This window comes from Schistocerca nitens, unplaced genomic scaffold (assembly GCF_023898315.1).
Source record: "Schistocerca nitens isolate TAMUIC-IGC-003100 unplaced genomic scaffold, iqSchNite1.1 HiC_scaffold_338, whole genome shotgun sequence".
NCBI lineage: Eukaryota > Metazoa > Arthropoda > Insecta > Orthoptera > Acrididae > Schistocerca > Schistocerca nitens.
This window is the reverse complement of record NW_026045872.1, coordinates 910503-930199: the sequence shown is the minus strand read 5'-3', so window position 1 is coordinate 930199 and position 19697 is coordinate 910503. Positions and strand designations below refer to the sequence as shown.

Sequence of the window (19697 nt, the reverse complement as noted above, 5' to 3'; positions counted from 1 at the left end):
AGCGATGAGAGTCGCTTCTGCCTTGGTGCCAATGATGGTCGTATGCGTGTTTGGCGCCGTGCAGGTGAGCGCCACAATCAGGACTGCATACGACCGAGGCACACAGGGCCAACACCCGGCATCATGGTGTGGGGAGCGATCTCCTACACTGGCCGTACACCACTGGTGATCGTCGAGGGGACACTGAATAGTGCACGGTACATCCAAACCGTCATCGAACCCATCGTTCTACCATTCCTAGACCGGCAAGGGAACTTGCTGTTCCAACAGGACAATGCACGTCCGCATGTATCCCATGCCACCCAACGTGCTCTAGAAGGTGTAAATCAACTACCCTGGCCAGCAAGATCTCCGGATCTGTCCCCCATTGAGCGTGTTTGGGACCGGATGAAGCGTCGTCTCACGCGGTCTGCACGTCCAGCACGAACGCTGGTCCAACTGAGGCGCCAGGTGGAAATGGCATGGCAAGCCGTTCCACAGGACTACATCCAGCATCTCTACGATCGTCTCCATGGGAGAATAGCAGCCTGCATTGCTGCGAAAGGTGGATATACACTGTACTAGTGCCGACATTGTGCATGCTCTGTTGCCTGTGTCTATGTGCCTGTGGTTCTGTCAGTGTGATCATGTGATGTATCTGACCCCAGGAATGTGTCAATAAAGTTTCCCCTTCCTGGGACAATGAATTCACGGTGTTCTTATTTCAATTTCCAGGAGTGTATATACACTGTGTTTACTTAATGTTTAGTGACAGCAACTAACTAGGAACCATTTATTAATGTCCATGGAAATTTCATTACCTGAAGTCAGAAGTAATTTTATTCATTGACAAGAAAGTTATTTCTCCCAGTACTGATTATAAGAAATCATAGATGCTTTCCATTCCGTGGGTACTGTGCAGCAATATATGAGATAACTGGTGTCGTGCGCTGCCTATTGTCGCACATCGCCACATATCGCTCCGATACAGGCAGCGCTCATGCTCGGAGATCGTTCGGAAAAAAAAAACAAAAAACGAAAAAAAAAGTTTGTTCGTGTCCCGCTCTTATTGTTCCCGTTGCAACAATTGCTCGACAGATGTTGCAGGTAACGCCCTCAGGTTGAACCACTATCAGAGCATAATAAGAACATGGGAACATGGGTCTAGTCTGGTGACAATTCTGATCAGCGGAGAGAGCGAACATGTTGAATAATCATGTTGTATACTTCTCGTGTGATGAACTAATTTTGAGTATGGGGCATTTTTCCACTGTGTTAGCGCAGGAAACATTTATTTCCTTGAAGGCAGCACAACTGGCAAGATAATATTCTGAATGTATTCTTCTGTGTTCTACTCTCTAGTGTTCTTAGGCACGCTTTTCACCGATTCCATTCCACCGTCGACGTACCAAGTGATTTCTCTTTATAGACGCATCCTGCCATCGTACACTGTGCTCCCCGACACTGGACATTGGTGAACCATTATGAATCCTCTCACTCTGAAGCGTTATTGATCTTTGCATAGAAACTCATGCGAGTTACATACAGTACAATATAAGTTTTTTTATTAGAAGCTACATTCGTGACTATTTCCTAAATGCTGCGCCCTGATGGAAAAACGTGAAACCTTAAATTTTTTTTTATTCCTTCCTATGTGCCTCCCAAGTTCTGAGATATGCTAGAGATCTGGTGGATAACGTTGAAACCTTATGGGGCTATTCACAGATATAGTTAGTGAGTAGTACTGCCCACAAATTGTAAAGAAATACAACTTTCTCAGGATCGATCAACTGCTGAAATAGTCATTTACTAAAGATTCCAATCGATAGTTATTTAGGATGAGTGCAAGTGAAAGTACCATATAAAACTATAGAAAAAGAAGAATAACAGAAAGAGATTTATTTGAAAAATCTTAGGGAAATGTAATCCACTTACCAAGGGGGTAACCCACAAAAGCCTTTCCGACTGACTCATGAGTACTGTTTGTTACTGTGGTTCACAGTTGGGGATGAAATGATAGATGAGGCAGAGAAGATCACAAATATATCAACGCATCTCAGTCAGGAATATTGAATAGCGCTGAGAAGATGTTCGTCCATCTACAGTGTGTTGTGCGTCACGGTTAAGTTTAATGCTGAAATTCCCAAGGGCAAATGTTCCGCTAAGACTAAAGAACATATTAAGTCATCCCACATACATCCCACACGTCACGTACGAAAGTTCTGGTGGTTTCCGTGCAAAGTTCGTTGGCTTATGGCAGATGATGCAAAGTCGCCATGCTGGAAAACTGTAGCTCAGAATCGATGCTAGGTGCTTGGTTTGGCATAATTCTTATACAGAGACTATTTTTTTCGCGCAAACGTCGGTGTCGCTTGTGACGTATAGGTATTCCCTGTACAATCTGTGATCAGTAAAAACCAGATAATAGTCTTTTTGATTACTGTTTTCTTCACCATAACGCCCAGAATTCGTCATACATCACGCTGGATGACATACTACTTCTTGAGAGATTGTTCTAGCAGCATTTGTTCATCATTAAATATAACTTCGCGTAACTCCTTCCTCCTGTTGCATGCGACGCTACACCATGAGAGGCAAGTTGTACAGTGGTGAGGTATGAAAAGGACTCCACTCTTGCCCAGAGAGGAGCTTCCAGCAAACTGCCGATTCCTCGTGATCCTAGTTTAGATTCACGTCGCCACTTCGGCCGTAATTTCTGCAGCGGTCGCCGTTCGATCAGCAGTGGTGGCTCATCTGATGAGGCGAACATGGCGTGAATCTGCAGGCTGCAGCACAGCAGTCTGGAACTACGAAAACGAGTATTTCCTTCTACCCTTGAGCTTCATTTTCAACTCTCATATACAGGTGACACCTCACGTCTCGGCCTACATCTACATGATTACTCTGCAATTCACGTTTATTTCTTTGACAGGGGGTTTATAGAATCACTTTCGGACTATTTCGCTACCGCTTCACTATCGAATAGTATGTAGGGAAACTGAACACCTAGAGCTCCCCGTGCAAGCTCTGATTTCGCTTATTTTATCGAGACAGTCATTTCTCCCTTTTTTGTGCCAGTGAACTAGATTTTCGCCATTCGTTAGGGAAGGTAGCGATTGGTACTGATCGAAATTGCATAAAAAGATCTCGCCGCAATGAAAAAAACTATTTTAATGATTAGCACATCAACTCTCATATAGTATCAGTGACACTCTCTCAGCTACATGGTGATAAGACAAAAAGGACCTGTCCTGCTCTAAGCTTTTCGATTCCTCCGCCATTACTCAAACAGTAATGATCCCTTACCGAGCAGATACAAATTCTTCGGAGAGCCCATTTAAAAGCGTCCCAGCCCAAAACACGATGCAGGTGAAGTTTATAAAGGGCCACCAAAAGTTTCCGTTCGACAGCCATACTAGGCCCTTGCCTACATGGTGCTCATATTCCCTCATCGAAGTCGTACTATGTTGTATATGCTCTGCAGCAATACCCTCAAACGAAAAATTTTTGATCACCCCTTATATTTTTCAACGTAACTATCTTCGTCTAACCTATTTTCTACAATGTTAACTTATCTAGTTTTGATCTAGATGTCGACGCGACCTTAAACCCAACATAACTAAAGCGATAGTCAGAAAAACATATCAATCTCTCAGATAGTTAAAAACTTAGTGAATTTGCGTTTTTCACGCTCAATAACTTGTTACTGCACTGTCTACTAATAGCAGAGCAAGACGTATGATGTTAGGTTAGTTCATTACCAATTCATCAATTATACATAATAAGTAAAATGTTTCCAGGACTGCAACTTCAGTGTCTTGCGTTAGAACTGAAAAACACTCACCGCTACAGTTCAGCTACCGGAGTCTGCGACCGATTTCCACCTGAAAACATGGGAAAAGAGGAGTATGTGAACAAAATATTAGGATTCCAAGCAGACAAATAAAGTTAAATTATTTTAAATGTAATTAATATGCCCATAAACTTTGTTTGTCTTGATAGTACAAATAAAACTGACGATCGGTATCGATAGTTCGACCAGTCACCATCAAATCATTAAAATATCGTTACAATGAGCAATTCGTCACATACAGTGCAAACACATACTACGTTATTTAAAACTACTGTGTGTAATTAGTTGCGTAGTTTATGAAATCTGTTTCCGTAAGTGAAAGTACTGAACTGGGAAATTATCACATGAATTCTTCATATTCCACCTTTCTTACATAGTTTTCGGCTCATTCTAAGTTAAAAAATAGCCTGTGGTTTCCTACATTAAAATTATAATTTCACTCTACATCTTACTACAATTACAGATTTCTCCTGCTTATCACCCGTAGTGTGTCAAATAGCCATTGAAGTTTGCAGAACAGGTGAAGTGCCTCAGTTCAACCTGCTGTACAGGAGTCTACTATTTACTAGCATCAGATTCCACTGTCTTCCGCGCTTTTATTCAACAACGGCAGAAACAGTTAGACGCCTCTGCTAGCATATGCCAAAGTGACCCGCAATAAAACTGTTGCACTCGCGTGCCGACTTGTATTACTCTAACGGAGTCATTGACATGAGGTTTCCGTCAGGTCGTGAGGGAAAAGAAGTAATAAATATAATAATAATAATAATAATATAAAAACACTACAATAACACATAATGACATTGGACTCAGATAACCTGCAGACGATCGGTATTAGGGAACAGTGAATGATAAAGCACCATCAGAAGCCTCCACATGCTGCAATCATACCCTTCAATCCATAGGAATCTAGCCCCTCTCAGTTTAAAAACCTCAAAAACTGAAAGGCCGCGAAATGAAGGATAATCGCCAATCACACCTCTAATGTAGGGAAATGTCAGGCGAACACGAAAGTTTATATGGTTCAAATGGCTCTGAGCACTATGGGCCATACTTCTGAGGTCATCAGTCCCCTAGAACTTAGAACTACTTAAACCTAACTAACCTAAGGACATCACACACATCCATGCCTGAGACAGGATTCAAACCTGCGACCGCAGCGGTCGCGCGGTTCCAGACTGTAGCGCCTAGAACCGCTCGGCAACTCCGGCCGTCGAACACGCAAGTCATTGCAGTGGTACGTGTCATTACCATAGAAGATTTGCACAGTATTCCTTGGACGCCGGTGACCTTTAAGGTGAAGTAGTGTGAAAGCATTTCATAGAAAATATCTTCCATATTACTTGTCTTTGCGCTAGCTATAAGTCGCAGTCGAGGTGCAAAGACACTCTGTGGACTAGTTTCGTCTGTTAAGAAAGCCACAATCCTTGGCTACAATACGAAAGTCTGTGTAAACGCTGTACTCTGGAGGCAGCAACTGACTGAGCAGAATTGTGTCAGCATGGCTGAGATTTGAGCCAGCGTGCGCATGTGAACGGTCCGAAACAGCACACTTATGTTTCCCGGATCGCTGGGACTATGCGTATTGGATGGACGATGCCTGCACTTCTCATGGCTTTAATTCGATGGCTTGTCTCATGTATCATTTTGACGGACATAGTACGCGGCAACATACCTCAGTTCGCGGTGAGAACGTTGCCTGCAAACATGCTGGGGTAAAATATTTGGTCTATATAAAAATTGTCCTTCTCATTCTGTTCTGGCCAGTCGGGATATATTAGATGATATCACCATTTGGTGCTACCGAAACAGCGCACTAATCCCGAAATACTTGATAGGGTCAAAGTACACTAACTACACCATCGTGCCCCCGTGTTACACTGTTGTTAACCTACATTCTTCACTCAGTAAATCATCCTGTCATGAATATACCTTTGATCTAGAAAATATTATCATGCTGATTAACAAAATGGCTCTGAGCACTATGGGACTCAACTGCTGAGGTCATTAGTCCCCTAGAACTTAGAACTAGTTAAACCTAACTAACCTAAGGACATCACAAACATCCATGCCCGAGGCAGGATTCGAACCCGCGACCGTAGCGGCCTTGCGGTTCCAGACTGCAGCGCCTTTAACCGCACGGCCACTTCGGCCGGCCATGCTGATTAACGTATGTTATATGATCTTCTTGAAGAGTAAAAAGAATATTAATACAGTTTACACAAATACGGTCATCTCCTTCCATTGAACGTGGTCTCTTGTTGGTAAATCTATAAATGTAATCGTTAACTGTGTGTGTTTTTTTTGTGTGTGTGTGTGTAACCTAAACCTTGCATCACAAATATTACGGAAATGGAAACTGAAAGTGCTTTTGATGTTTGGTTTGCACGGACTGGATTGGTAATCAGGGCCTCGTATTGTTAGCCAATCAACAGATTGTAATAAAACTTACAACAGGTAGTTTTGTGCAAACGTTAACTTTTTAAATTGAAAGAATGGCTATTGAAATTATCGTACTGGAAGTAGGGTAAACTGAAATGTCAGTGGTTTTTGTTGCATGATTCTAGTGCGAGTCATTTACAAGATATCGTATTTTGAAAAGTTCTCACATCGACACTTGTACAATATCTCTGGTAGCATACATCGAAAGAACTACACAAGCGCATACACTAGTTCTTTGTATTTGACCAGTAACGAGACACTTGACCTTCACAGTTTCTGTTCAATCAAAATGACTACCGGCAGCGGCAGTACAAGCTTCCTTTATGGTGTGGAACGACTGCTGCACAATTGCTAACATTTCTGCGAAGATGTCCAAGCAGGCTACAGTAATACGTAGTTGCATATCATCGGGTGTAGTTGGTGTGTTCTAGCGGACAGCGTCTTTCAGTTTTCCCAGCAGAAAAAAAAGTCTACAGGCGTTAAATCCGGGGAACGGGCCAGCCAAGGTAAAGGCAATCTGCGTCCAGTCGAATGATTTACAAACAATTCGTGAAGGCAGTGTGTAGCATTTCGTGTGCTACGGGCTGGACAGCAATCATATTGGTACCACAGGTTGCACCTAGTCTGCAGAGGAACGTCTTCTAGCACCCATGGAAGATGGCCTGTTGGGAAGCTGCGAAACTTGCGTGCGTTCAGTGTTCCGTACATGAAAAACGGGTCTGTGAACTAACGGTTCATTATCCAACACCACACGTTTACACTCCATGGACGCTGACGTTCCACCAGACCAAGTCAAACCAACTCTGCATGCTTCGGCAATTCATCTTGTCATGTCTGGTAAATGTGGCTTCATCACTAAACAAGGTACATTATACATCTGGAGTACCCTGTTTTAATGCCCATGTACAGAAGTTAACACGATTCTCATCACCATTTCCATGCAGTTCTTGATGGAGAGATCTGTGCCAGGGATGGAACCTATGTCGATGAAGAATGCGTAGGACACTTCCTGATTCATGCAAATTCCTTGTGTAACTGCGCGGAAGCTAACGTGCGGATCAACTGCAGCAGCAGCAAGAACACTAATTTGCCCCTTTCTGTCGTCACTTGTTTCCTTCTGTTACGCTATGTGTTACACTGCCACTTTTACGTAACTGATAGAAGAGGTTGATACATAATTGCCAAGTGGTTAACGTCTTTTGGGGCATCTTGATTCATATCCCATGCAAGAACGAACAGCATTCTTCCTAAACTCTCCACACATAGTGAACATGTCAGCTGTTCTGCATTAGTAAATCTCATCGTCTGCTCACGACCTACTGTTTGCAGTGTGGCATACTAACTGACCAGAAAGTAGAAATGACTCAAGGAACATACAGGCCATCGGAAAACAAACTTAACAACATAGTACCTGGCAACTACGCAGGTTGAGTGGCACAAACAAGTGTCGGTGTGGAAACTTTTCAAAATACATCTCGTAAACAACTTGCTCTAGAATCCTGCAACAAACAGCACTGACAATCTAACTTACTAAACCCTACTTTTACTTTGTTAATGTAAACAGGCATTGTTCCATTTAAATAAGTTTAACTTTGCACAAAAATGCACTTTCTAATTGTTAATACAATCCGTTTATTTGCTAACGATAAGAACCAATGACTACCAATTCATTTGATGAAAACCGCACATCAATAGCACTTCCCATTTCCGAAATATTTGCAGTGCAGTTTTTAGGTGATTCACCCTGTATATACAGGGTGTCCCACCCAACTTTGCAACCTCATATGTTCCAGAAATCAGACAAAATGTGAAATATGCAAATGGTCGGTGATGATATGTTAGGTGCTCAAACAGTGGGAAGGAACGTACAATATTTACAAGTAAGTAAACACCAACTTCAACACAAAGTCATGTATTCATTAAATTTCAAATAATGTTTTTCTAAAGAAATGAAGGTACAAGACTCCACTGTTCTAAACGTAATACATTCTGGACTAGATAGACTTTAAATAATGAAGACGGTGCCATTGTTTCTATACTAATGCTGTAATGCCGCAATGTGGGTTGCCTGCGCTGTCCGGAAGCTTGTGCAGTCAGTCTTGCTCTGCATATTGCGGGTCGCAGTTTCCCTCCTTCAGACTCTACACGTTTCAGAAAGTTTGAGGTTTACAACTGTAGAAACAAGCCTGTCGTCAGTAACTGTACATCTAGTCACCCTTTCCGTACGAAAACCTGCTTGTGCCATAAAAAAGAGTAACTTGAAAATGACGTTTTTCCACAGTTAAGGACTGTGCGTCCTTACCGACTGAGTGTGCCCCTGGCATAGGCGCATCCATAGCCTACTGAATTTTCACATTTAGTTTTCGTCACGGAAATATATGAGGTCACAGAATTACGACGGACACCCTGTATATCTACCAGCTCAGTATCCAACGTTGCCTGGGAATCTCTTTATTCCAGTTCTCTTATTCACTCTCCTGCTTCCCCTCCGCCACGCTCTCTGTCCATCTCCTTCACTGCCCACTTTCTGTCCATTTTTCAAATATATGTGAGTGGATTACTAAGGGACCAAACTGTTGAGGTCATCAGTCCCTAGACTTACACAATACTTAAAAACTATCTTATGCTAAGAACAATACACACACCCATGCCCGAGGGAGGACTCGCACCTCCGGCGGGAGCGGCCGCGCAATCCGTCACATGGCGCCTCAAACCGCCCGGCCACTACGCGCGGCTTTCCATTTGGCACCTCCCCACAGTGTCTGCTGCTTCCCCCTATGTCATCCCCTTCCGCCTCTGTAATTGAATCACATCTTGCACCTATGTTTCCTTCTCCCCCCCAAAATGTCCTCCTGCCTCCCTCTGTCCATCTCATCCTACCCTTCTCTCAGTCTATCTCTTCCTACTTCTCTTCCCTTTATTTTTTCATCTCTCCCTCCCCTCATTCTGTCATTCTCTTCCTCCTCCCAAATATGTGTTCATCTTCCCCTTCTCTATCCACCTCTTCCTCCCCCTGTTCTCTCCCCCTACCGCAATAGGAGGTTAACATTTGTAACCCCACAAAATTTGTTTCCAGATAGTAAGTAATATGTGACCAAGTCTGGATGAAATTGAGCCAGGGGTCAATTATATTTTTTCTCGGTTGTGACAGCATTGTCGGTATGTGAAACTACCAACGTTTCGGTCACTGTTGCAAGTGACCTTCTTCAGGTTATTTTTGTTTAGTGCTGTTTTTATTTACTGCTGGACAAGAAAACTTTGTTTCTTATATATCTGCAGACGTGGCTGTAATATAAGAGGCTATATAAGAGGTTTAAAGAAACAAAGTTTTCTCATTCAGCAGTAAACAAATACGCTCTGAAGAAGGTCACTTGCAACATGAACCGAATAGCCGGCAGTTTCAGATATTGAGTGTGGCCGCAAAGCTAGAAAAATTTTATTGGCTGTGGCGATGGCCGCGGAAGCCTGTGTTTATATTACATCCAAAGGGTTTAGGAAGAGTTTTTTTTATGCACAGCTTCGCCCACATACGTACATGCCATATATATTTAACATATTTCGCTTAAGGTTTTACACATATCACCTGTACCTCCAGGAAATTTCGCCCTGCAGTGTCGTTTTCACGCAACTCAATGTTTATCACTTCGTATTTCTTGACCGACGTGTCGTACAATGGCAAAATTTTGTAGATACACATATCGGCATATGTGGATACTAATTTGTGAAATCTCTTGCGAATAGAGGTAATAGCAAAGAAGTAAGAAATTTAAACGTCATGCATAATGCGACAGTTTTTCACGCATCTCAGCGTTTATGAATCACATCTCCTGAACTACGTGTTGTATTGTGATATAATTTTGCAGGTACATCTAGTGCTATATGTGAATACTTTATTGAAAGTGTGCAACGAATAAAATTAGTAGCATAGATGTAATAAAATATGATGCACTAGTTTTACTGCAGGATCAGCGAAAATGTAGTAAGCGACAAACCGTTCTTTTTTTATCGATTTATGGGGGCTACCATTGAAAAAAGTTTTCTAAGGGTTTGGGATTACGTTTGTTTGTTGAAAGTCACTAAGCGCTCTCATTCTGCAATAGTGGATGAATAAATTCTGAGTATTCGTACGTCTCGCACTACACTTCATTTTAACCACCACCGCCACCCCTTTGATAGATACGTGGTTCCTACCCCAACAAAGATCCTTACCATACAATAAGTGACATGTGTATCAAGTTTGGTAGAAATCGGCCAACTCGTTTAGGAGGCGATGCGGAACATACATACTTAAAGGCATACACTGAAGTCGCTGTAACTGAGGAAATGAAATCCTATCAATGATTGAGGACAATGTGACTTCACATGATCCGCTTTGTGAACAACCATTCCTCGGCTATGTAATTTCCGGAGATACTGGCGTTGGTCGAGTGAAACGAGACAAAATAAAGAAAAAGTCACGCGCGATTTGTGAGTACTCTACAATTTTAATTTATGCATTATTACCTCCTTTCTGGGCTGTACCCATGTGATCACTTATTGTTTACATCGACATTTGATGGGAGGAGACATTCAGCCTTTGGCTGAATCGTTAAACAAACTGCTAACGGCAGGAAAAGTTTTAATTTGTTTGGATGTATTTTACAGCAAGTGTAAGGTTGGTCTATGTTTCTGTGAACTTTTAGAATTCCTGCTTATCTAGAATGTGCTCTGAGTGACAATTGTGATTCATATTTATGGAGGACAGGTATTAGACAGCACAATGTTGTGTCCCACAGCCTCACCCTAAGTGTTCTCTCTATAAGAGAGAATGCAATATTCTTTCAGGTCGTACTAGTTGGTTTGAGTGTCATGATAATAATCCTGCATTCACCTAAATACATGTTCAAGGTCTCCTTATCATCACTGCACTCTGAATGTCCTTCCTCCTTGTGAATGCATCATCAGTTCAAGTCAGGACGCATTATTAATCACACTTTGGTCAAAATTTTGTATAAAATTGAAATATTTTCAGGGCATTTACACTCAGTTCATAGTCTTTCTGTATTCAGCTGAAGTTGGAGGCTGCCAAGTGTGATAATGTGTTATATTCAAAGGCGCTCCATCCACTCAACAATTTAAGCTGCAAGACTGTGGTCACCACATTAATGTGATGCTCATAGACAAGATCACTGTAGAACAGGTTGAAGTACTACTCGACGGAAAGCGAACGATTTCTCACTACGCACAAGAGCAACGTCACTCACGTACCCGTAGCAATGTGATACTCCTGTCGTTCCAGATTCGGAAAGCTTTGCACGTGCCATCAGCGAAGTCCGCAGTAAAGAGCATCTTCTATGAACAGGGGTGCTCAAACGTTCATTGTTCAAGCGTCGAGATATCGTTTCCGACGTCGAACAATGAACGGCTTTACTACCATGTGGCGTTATGTTTGTTGCTGTCATACACTGAAGCGCCAAAGAAACTGGTACAAACACGCATATTCAAATACAGAGATAAGTTAACAAACAGAATACGGCGCTGCGGTCAGTAAGGCCTACATAAGACAACAAGTGTCTGGCACCGTTGTTAGAACCGTTACTGCTGCTGTCACAGCAGGTTATCAAGATTTAACTGAGTTTGAGTCGTCGCGTGTGCGACTTGACACAGCACCTCCACGGTAGTGATGAAGGGAGGGGGGGGGGGTGTTCCTGTACGGTAATGTCACGGGTGTACTGTGAATATCAGCAATCCGGTAAAACATCAAATCTCAGACGTCGCTGCGACCGGAAAGAAAAATCCTGCAAGAACGAGACCAACGACGACTGAAGAGAACCGTTCGACGTGACAGAAGTGCAAGCCTTCCGCAGACTGCTGCAGATTTCAGTGTTGGGCTACCAACAAGTCTCAACGTGCGGACCATCCAACTAAACGTCTACGATATGGGCTTTCGGAGCCGAAGGCGCATTCTTACCCATTATGACTGCACGACACAAGGCCTTACGCCTCGCCTTGACCCGTCATAACCGACACTGGGCTGTTGATGACTCGAAATATGTTGCCAGGTCGGACGAGCCTCGTTTCAAATTGTATCGAGCGGATGGGCATGTACGGCTATGGAGACAACCTCATGAATCCGTGGATCCTGCATGTCAGCAGAGGACTCTTCAAACTGGTGGAGGGTCTGTAATGGTGTGGGGCGTGTGCAGTTGGAGCGAAAGGGGCTCCTGATACGTCTAGATCCGACTCTGACAGGTGACACGTATGTAAGCAGCCTGTCTGATCGCCTGCATCCATTCATGTCCATTGTGCATTGCGACGGTCTTGGCCAATTCCAGCAGGACGATGCTACAACGCATACGTGAAGAATTGCTACAGAGTGGTTACAGTGGCTCCACGAACACTCTTCAGACTCCCGAGACACGATCATTATTGGACATATCTGCGATGTCTTAGAACGTGCTATTCAGAAGAGATCTCCATCCCCTCGTACCCTTACGGATTTACGGACAGCCTCGCAGAATTTATGGTGTCAACTCCCTCTTGCACTACTACAGGTATTTGTCGGGTCCATGCCAGATCGTCTTCCGGCACTCTCGGGGGCCCTACACTATATTAGGCAGGTGTACCAGCTCTTTTCGCTCTTCCGTGTATGAATGTACTGTGATAATATTATGTCGTCCACTATCTGATCGTTGACGAGTATGTTATTCTTCCCCCACTGGTTCCAAGCAGTCGCAGAAGCAATGCCTGTACTATCCGATGGCGAACACGGTGAAACCATTTTGCACGGTTTGAACTAGCGGTATATTGTCGTTTCGTTCCACGCTTTCCCTTCGTTTTGTGGATTTTTATTGCCTGAACCACGTGTCCCCATGGTGGACCCTGAAAGGCGGACGCAGATGTACCCACGTTTCCAGAATCACGAATTAGTTTTATCTACTTATTATTAGTACACGATTTTACACATCCTCAGAAGTAGGAGGTGTGGGGTCGATTTCTTATGTGGATTGAAATTTTCAAGAACCTCAGTCTATCAACAGCATCATTATAGATACATATTTTTGTAGGTCTGACATTTAAAGGATACTTCGTAAAACTGCCACGTGGGATGAGGGGACGACTTCTGATAGCATCTAAGACGCGACCGGAGAGCTCCCTTTTTAAGAACTTCCAATTCAGTTGAGCACCAGTTGAAAAACGTTTCACTAATTAGAAGCAGTCTTTTTTTTTTGTTCGTAAGCTATGGATTACCGTTGTCCTACGCCTCATTAAATTCGTCTGCCAGACACGGTATGGTTACTCTTTGAGTTTACTCAATTACTGACTCATTACTGTGTCAGCGGTAAAAAGCAGGTATTTCCGAAAATGTGAAAATGTGAAAAGCAAATCCGTTTTGGTTGATTTCTTATACAGCTCTTCCACATCAGATATCGACTGAAATATTATGCTTCCTATATTTGTTACATTGTCTCATTAACATTCATTCTAAAGCGGTATGATATTTAAGAAATGGCGTTGGACGGTTCTGCTGTTAAGTGAAACAGAGCGATGATAATAGACGACTATATGTATAACAAATTAAACGTCGTTAGACTACCTGACAGACCTTATAATTACAGTGTTTCTATTGCCCTTACATACGAATGAAGGAATGGCTTCTTCATTAAAGACATATTGTGCGACTCTGAATTTCTCAACAAGCAAAAAGAGTTCCGTAATTAAAGGACACGTCACCGACTGAAACCGGACAAAGAAACAACCAAATTTTTTGTACTTGAGTACGGAGAGTTTCAGTTGTAACGAAGAAAACTGGGGTAAAGTTTCGAGCAAAAATAGCGTTGAAAGACAACTATAATTAATTTAGACTGCAATAATGGCACAAGGACTTATTATTTCTTCCTGAAGAAACAAAGGTTTTGGTCCCATATTTCGATAATACGTAATTGTTTCATGAAAATCAGATTAGAACTACGCCTTTCATCTGTTGTGTGAACATGAACTCGTGCAACAGGCGCAGAATGCACGATAATTTATGTAAACCTTGTTTCATTATCGACATACCGATGTGAAACGTACGGCTGTTCATGTAATGACGTATTAACACTTGATACGATATACTGTATATGTATTGTGATGTATTTGCACAAAATCCGAGGACAGAAAATTAGTTTGGCCGGAACTTGTAATCAAAAATAAAATTATAGGTCGCGCTCTTTGCAGTAGAAGTTTTTTGTTCTATATTTCATATTACTGTAGTTCACCTCCATATTTGACTCATGTCAAGCATACATACCTTACACGATATTGTAGTGTCTGTGTTTTTTAGAATTACGAAACATCGTTCTTTCAAGGAACAGGCACTGCAGTGACTATAGTCATTATGTAATACATAAAATGTATTCGCAGTTGCGAATATGGACAACTGTGACCTGTATAGTAGAATGACGACAGTCAAAATTTCTGCTGGACTCGAACCCGGTTTTTCCGCTTATCGCGAGCTCGCATCATTCCATTATACAGCTGATGGTTGTCCATATTTGTAACTGCGAATAAATTTCATGTATATATACCATATGTCGAGCTTGAATTTCAACTTTCCAGAGCAGTGCGACAACACTTGAGCGCAAGATTTCACAAACAGTTATCAACAGCCAGCTCAGCAGCGGGAAACAAGGCTACGGCCGCAGAATGCGCCGTAAAGGGGAATAAGCTGATAGTGACATTAGTAAACGGCAGATGTTGACAGAGCTGACCATTTTGCAGATCGAGTGTAAAACTTTCGGGAAGGTCTGGAAATGGAACATCGGCTCTTACGATTGTTGCAAGCTCTGGACAAAGTGAACCTCTCTGAGGTAGATGCACGAATGCGACAGCATAATGAAGATAATGGTTTTCATGATAAAGCTGCCTTTAGTAATGCACCAGTTTTCTTTGCAAATGAGTGGTATAAGTAACGGGATGTGCGAATACAGAGCAATGGAAGTCTATACTTCATTGTTTATAACTTCCATCGATGTCGTAGTTTAAAGTTTACAATCCGTCTTTCTTCTTATCATATACCATTGTCAAGCATATACACCTGGACACAAGGATAAACTGGCCAGTGGTTGCGTTGTGGTCTTCAGTCCATAGATTTGATTGATGCAGCTCTCCATGCTATTCTGTACTGTACAAGCCTCTTCTTCTCTGAGTAACTATTGCTGCCTACGTCCTTCTGATTCTGCTTATTGTACTCTTCTCTTGATCTCCCTCTACGATTTTTAACTTACACGCTTTCCTCCAATACGAAATTCGTGATTCCTTGATGCCTCAGAATGTGTCCTAGCAACCGATCTCTTCTTCTAGTCAAGTTGTGCCACAAATTCATCTTCTCCCCAAATTTATTCAGTACCTCCTCATTAGTTACATGATCTACTCATCCAATCTTCAGTATTCTTCTGTAACACCGCATTTCAAAAGCTTCTATTCTCTTCTTATCTAAATCGTTTATCGTCCATGTGTCACCTCCATAGCCGGCCGTTGTGACCGAGCGGTTCTAGGCGCTTCAGTCTGGAACCGCGCAACCGCTACGGTCGTTGGTTCTAATCCTGCCTCGGGCATGGATGTGTGTGATGTCCTTAGGTTAGTCAGGTTTAAGTAGTTCTAAGTTCTAGGGGACTGATGACCTCAGATGTTAAGTCCCATAGTGCTCAGAGCCATTTGAACCATTTTAACTTCCATGCATGGCTGCACTCCATACAAATACTTCCAGAAAGGCTTCCTGACACCTAACTCTACACTCGATGTTAAGTAAACGTTTTTTCTTCAGAAACACTTCCCTTACTATCGCCAGTCTACATTTTACATCCTCTCTACTTCGACCATCTTCAGTTATTTTGCTCCCCAAACAGCAAAACTCTTTTAATACTTTAAGTGTCTCATTTCCTAATCTAATTCCCTCAGAATCACCTGATTTAATTCGACTACATTCCATTATCCTTGTTTTGATTTTGTTGATGTTCATCTTATCTCCTCCTTTCAGTACACTATCAATGCCTTTCAACTGCTCTTCCAAGTCCTTTGCTGTTTCTGACAGAATTACGATGTCATCGAAAAACCGCAAAGTTTTTATTTCTTCTCCTTGGACTTTAATTCCATTTCCAAATTTTTCTTTTGTTTCTTGTACTGCTTCCTCAACATACAGATTGAATAAATCTGGGATAGGCTACAACTCTGTCTCACTTCCTTCTCATCCACTGCTCCCCTTTCCTGCCCCTCGATTCTTATAACTGGCATCCGTTTTCTGTACAAATTTTAAATAGTCTTTCGCTCCCTGTATTTTGGATGGATGGATATGGTGTTATGGGCGCTCAACAGTGTAGTCTTTAGCGCCCGCCCTGTATTTTTCTCCGCCACCTTAAGCATTTGAAAGACAATATTCCAGTCAACATTGTCAAAAGCTTTCTCTAAGTCCACATATGCTATAAACGTAGGTTTGCGCTTCCTTAACCTATCTTTTAAGTCGGAGGGTCAGTATTGACTCCTGTGTTCCAATTGCTATGGAATCCAAACTCATCTTCCCCGAGGTCGGCTTCTACCAGTCATTCCATTCGTCTATAAAGATTCCGTGTTAGTATTTTGCAGTCGTGAATTATTTAACTTATAGATCGATAATTTTCACACCTGTGGCACGTGCTTTTATTTGGAATTGGAATTATTATATTCTTTTTTAAGTCTCAGGGTTTTCGCCTGTCTCATACATCTTGCTCTCCAGATGGATAAGTTCTGTCATTGCTGGATCTCCCAAGGGTGTCAGTAATTGTCCACTCACGGGGCCGTGTTTCGACTTAGATCCTTCAGTGCTCTGTCAAATTCCTCACGCAGTACCATATCTCCTTTCTCATCTTCATCTATGTCCTCTTCCATTTCCACAATATTGCCCTCAAATACATCGTCCTTGTATATAGACCCTCTATGCACTCCTTCCACCTTTCTGCGTTCCCTTCTTAACTTAGGACTGGTTTTTTGTCTGAACTCTTCTTATTCATACAGGTGGTTCTCTTTTCTGCAAAGGCCTCTTTAATTTTCCTGTAAGCGGCATCTATCTTACTCCGAGTTATATATATTTGTTCATACTTACATTTGTCCTCTAGCCATTCCTGCTCAGTCAGCTTGCACTTGCTGTCAATCTCATTTTTCTGACGCTTGAATTCCTTTTCATCTGCATCATTTATTGCGTTTTTATATTTTCTCCTTTCATCTATTAATTCAATATATCTTGTGGTACCCAAGGATTTCTATGAACTCTCGTCTTTTTACCTAATTCATCCTCTGCCATCTTCACTATTCCATCTCTCAAAGCTATCCATTCTTCTTCTACTGTATTCCTTTTCCCTGTTCTTGTCAATCGTTCCCTAATGCTCAGTCTAAAATTCTCTAAGACCTCTGGTTCTTTTATTTTATCTAGTTTCCATCTCTTTAAATTCCTGCCTTTTTGCAGTTTCTTCAGTTTTAATCTACAATTCATTACCAATAAATTGTGGTCGGAGTCCACATCTGCCCCAGGAAATGCCTGACAATTTAGTAAAATTCTGTACTACAATTACTAAATAGGGCTCATGTTATCATTCCCTCTCGATGAAGTCGATGCATTTGCTTGTCTGTCTGCGTGCAGTGAAGTATTATTACTGAAAGACTTAATTTTTCGTATCTTGCGTTTCCGAGCTTAAGGAGGTGGAAATATGTATCTAAAAGACGAAGGGGTTGGAATTTTAGTGTTCGGATGGATAGACGGTAATTTTGCTGGGTACAGATGTAGGAGGAGACAGCCACAGTTCGTGAATAACTGAAAACGGTTAGCCATCTGCAGGCTGCATCCTTGGGGTCCAGCAGCAGTGGGGAAACTGGCAGTTGTCGTGGGCTTAGAGTCTACTGCCGAGGCACATGCCAGGGTACCCAACATGGGGGAACAGAGCTCACTGTAAAGTGAGCGGCAGATTGTCGCCCGTTCCTATAACTCGAGACGGAGAGTGACACTTCGACTGGTTCCCCGGCGCGTAGCCCTCTCATTCTGCAACTGTACGACTAGCCCTTCCTTCAGCAGCGTCTGAACAACAACAGGAATAGAGGTGTTTGCTAGTGATCATGAGTTCCAACGTTAGGCGCGTTATAGAGCTCGTTAGGGAAATTATAGCTTTCAGGACTAGTCATCCGAGATGTAGAGGAGGCCATGCCGACGACTGTCAAGGGTGCAGGGTACAATCAGGTGCAAGTTGTGGCTCCTGCTGGTAGTTACAACGCTTGCCACTAATCCATTCTCATTTCATACGCATTGGGCTCGCATTTGAGAGAATGACGGTTGAAATCCGCTTCCGGTCATCCCGATACAGATCTCCCGTGAATCCCCAAAATCAGTCAAAGCAAATCAGGATGGTTCTTCTGAACGGGCACGTCCGTTTTCCTTTCCGTCCTTGCAGCAGTTCGCGCTCCGTCTCTACTGACCTCATGCCGATGGAACGTTAAACCCTAATCTTCCTTCCTCCCTTCCTTCCTTCCACACGTCATGTGTTTCTTTCCAAGGTAGCAGAATTCCTTCACTCAGCCCAATGCGTAATGCCTAATTTTGATGCTGTGTTGCTAAATTTCATATATGCTGTTTGGTAATACTTGCATTTTTTGATGAAAACTCAATCCAATTTCTGCGCGCAGTAGCCTCTCATTCCATTCAGCAGGTGCTGCAGTTATTCCCCACTTTCACGGATGACTGCAGTATCATCAGCGAATTTTGTAACTGATATACGTGAAAGGATTGCTGTCATCAGGGACCGTGATCTAGAATTACAGTACCTGCTGAACGGATTGAATGGGCTGCTGAACACAGGGTGGGTATCGAGTTTACATCAAAGAATGAAAATATTAAGACACAGGAGGAATGAATTCAACAACATAGCATCAAAATTAGGCATTAAGCACTGGACCACGTGAAAGACTTGTGCTACCTTGGAAACAAATGCATGGCTGACGAACCAAGGACGTCATAAGAAACAAGATAGCACGGATAAACGGAGCATCCCTCTCCAAATTACGTCTGATCGTATCCCACAGGATGTAATTTCAGAAATAAATCTATGAGAATGTATGTCATGTACGTCTGAAACTCACTATTTAACAAAGATCAAAGAAATGTGAGAAACGTAGTAAGAGATGCAGCTATTTTGACCAGTATTGATGTCATGTGCTCGCGGGACATCTTATTAGAAATATATCAGTGAGTTTCGTGTATGAATTTCTGTACTTATACTAACGGAATTAAGTATTATTAGACAAAGAAAATTATGTGTTGTTTTTAGAGCCTTCCACAAGAGCCTTCTACACGTTAAGTTTTTAAAGAAATACATTTAATACTTTTAGTGAAAGCAGAAATTGCTGTTTTTTCATCTAATCGGCAAAACAGCATGAAAACACA

The 19697-nt window shown here is 42.3% G+C and overlaps 1 protein-coding gene across 1 annotated transcript in view; it reads right to left on the bottom strand.

The window, feature by feature from the left end:
* The window catches only part of LOC126227747 (leucine-rich repeat-containing protein 15-like), a 1015582-nt gene that overhangs the window by 869766 nt on the left and 126119 nt on the right, over positions 1-19697 (bottom strand). Inside the window, exon 2 of the mRNA XM_049942240.1 lies at positions 3824-3863. The gene's annotated coding sequence lies outside the window, so the exon portion shown is untranslated. The remainder of the gene's footprint in view (positions 1-3823; positions 3864-19697) is intronic.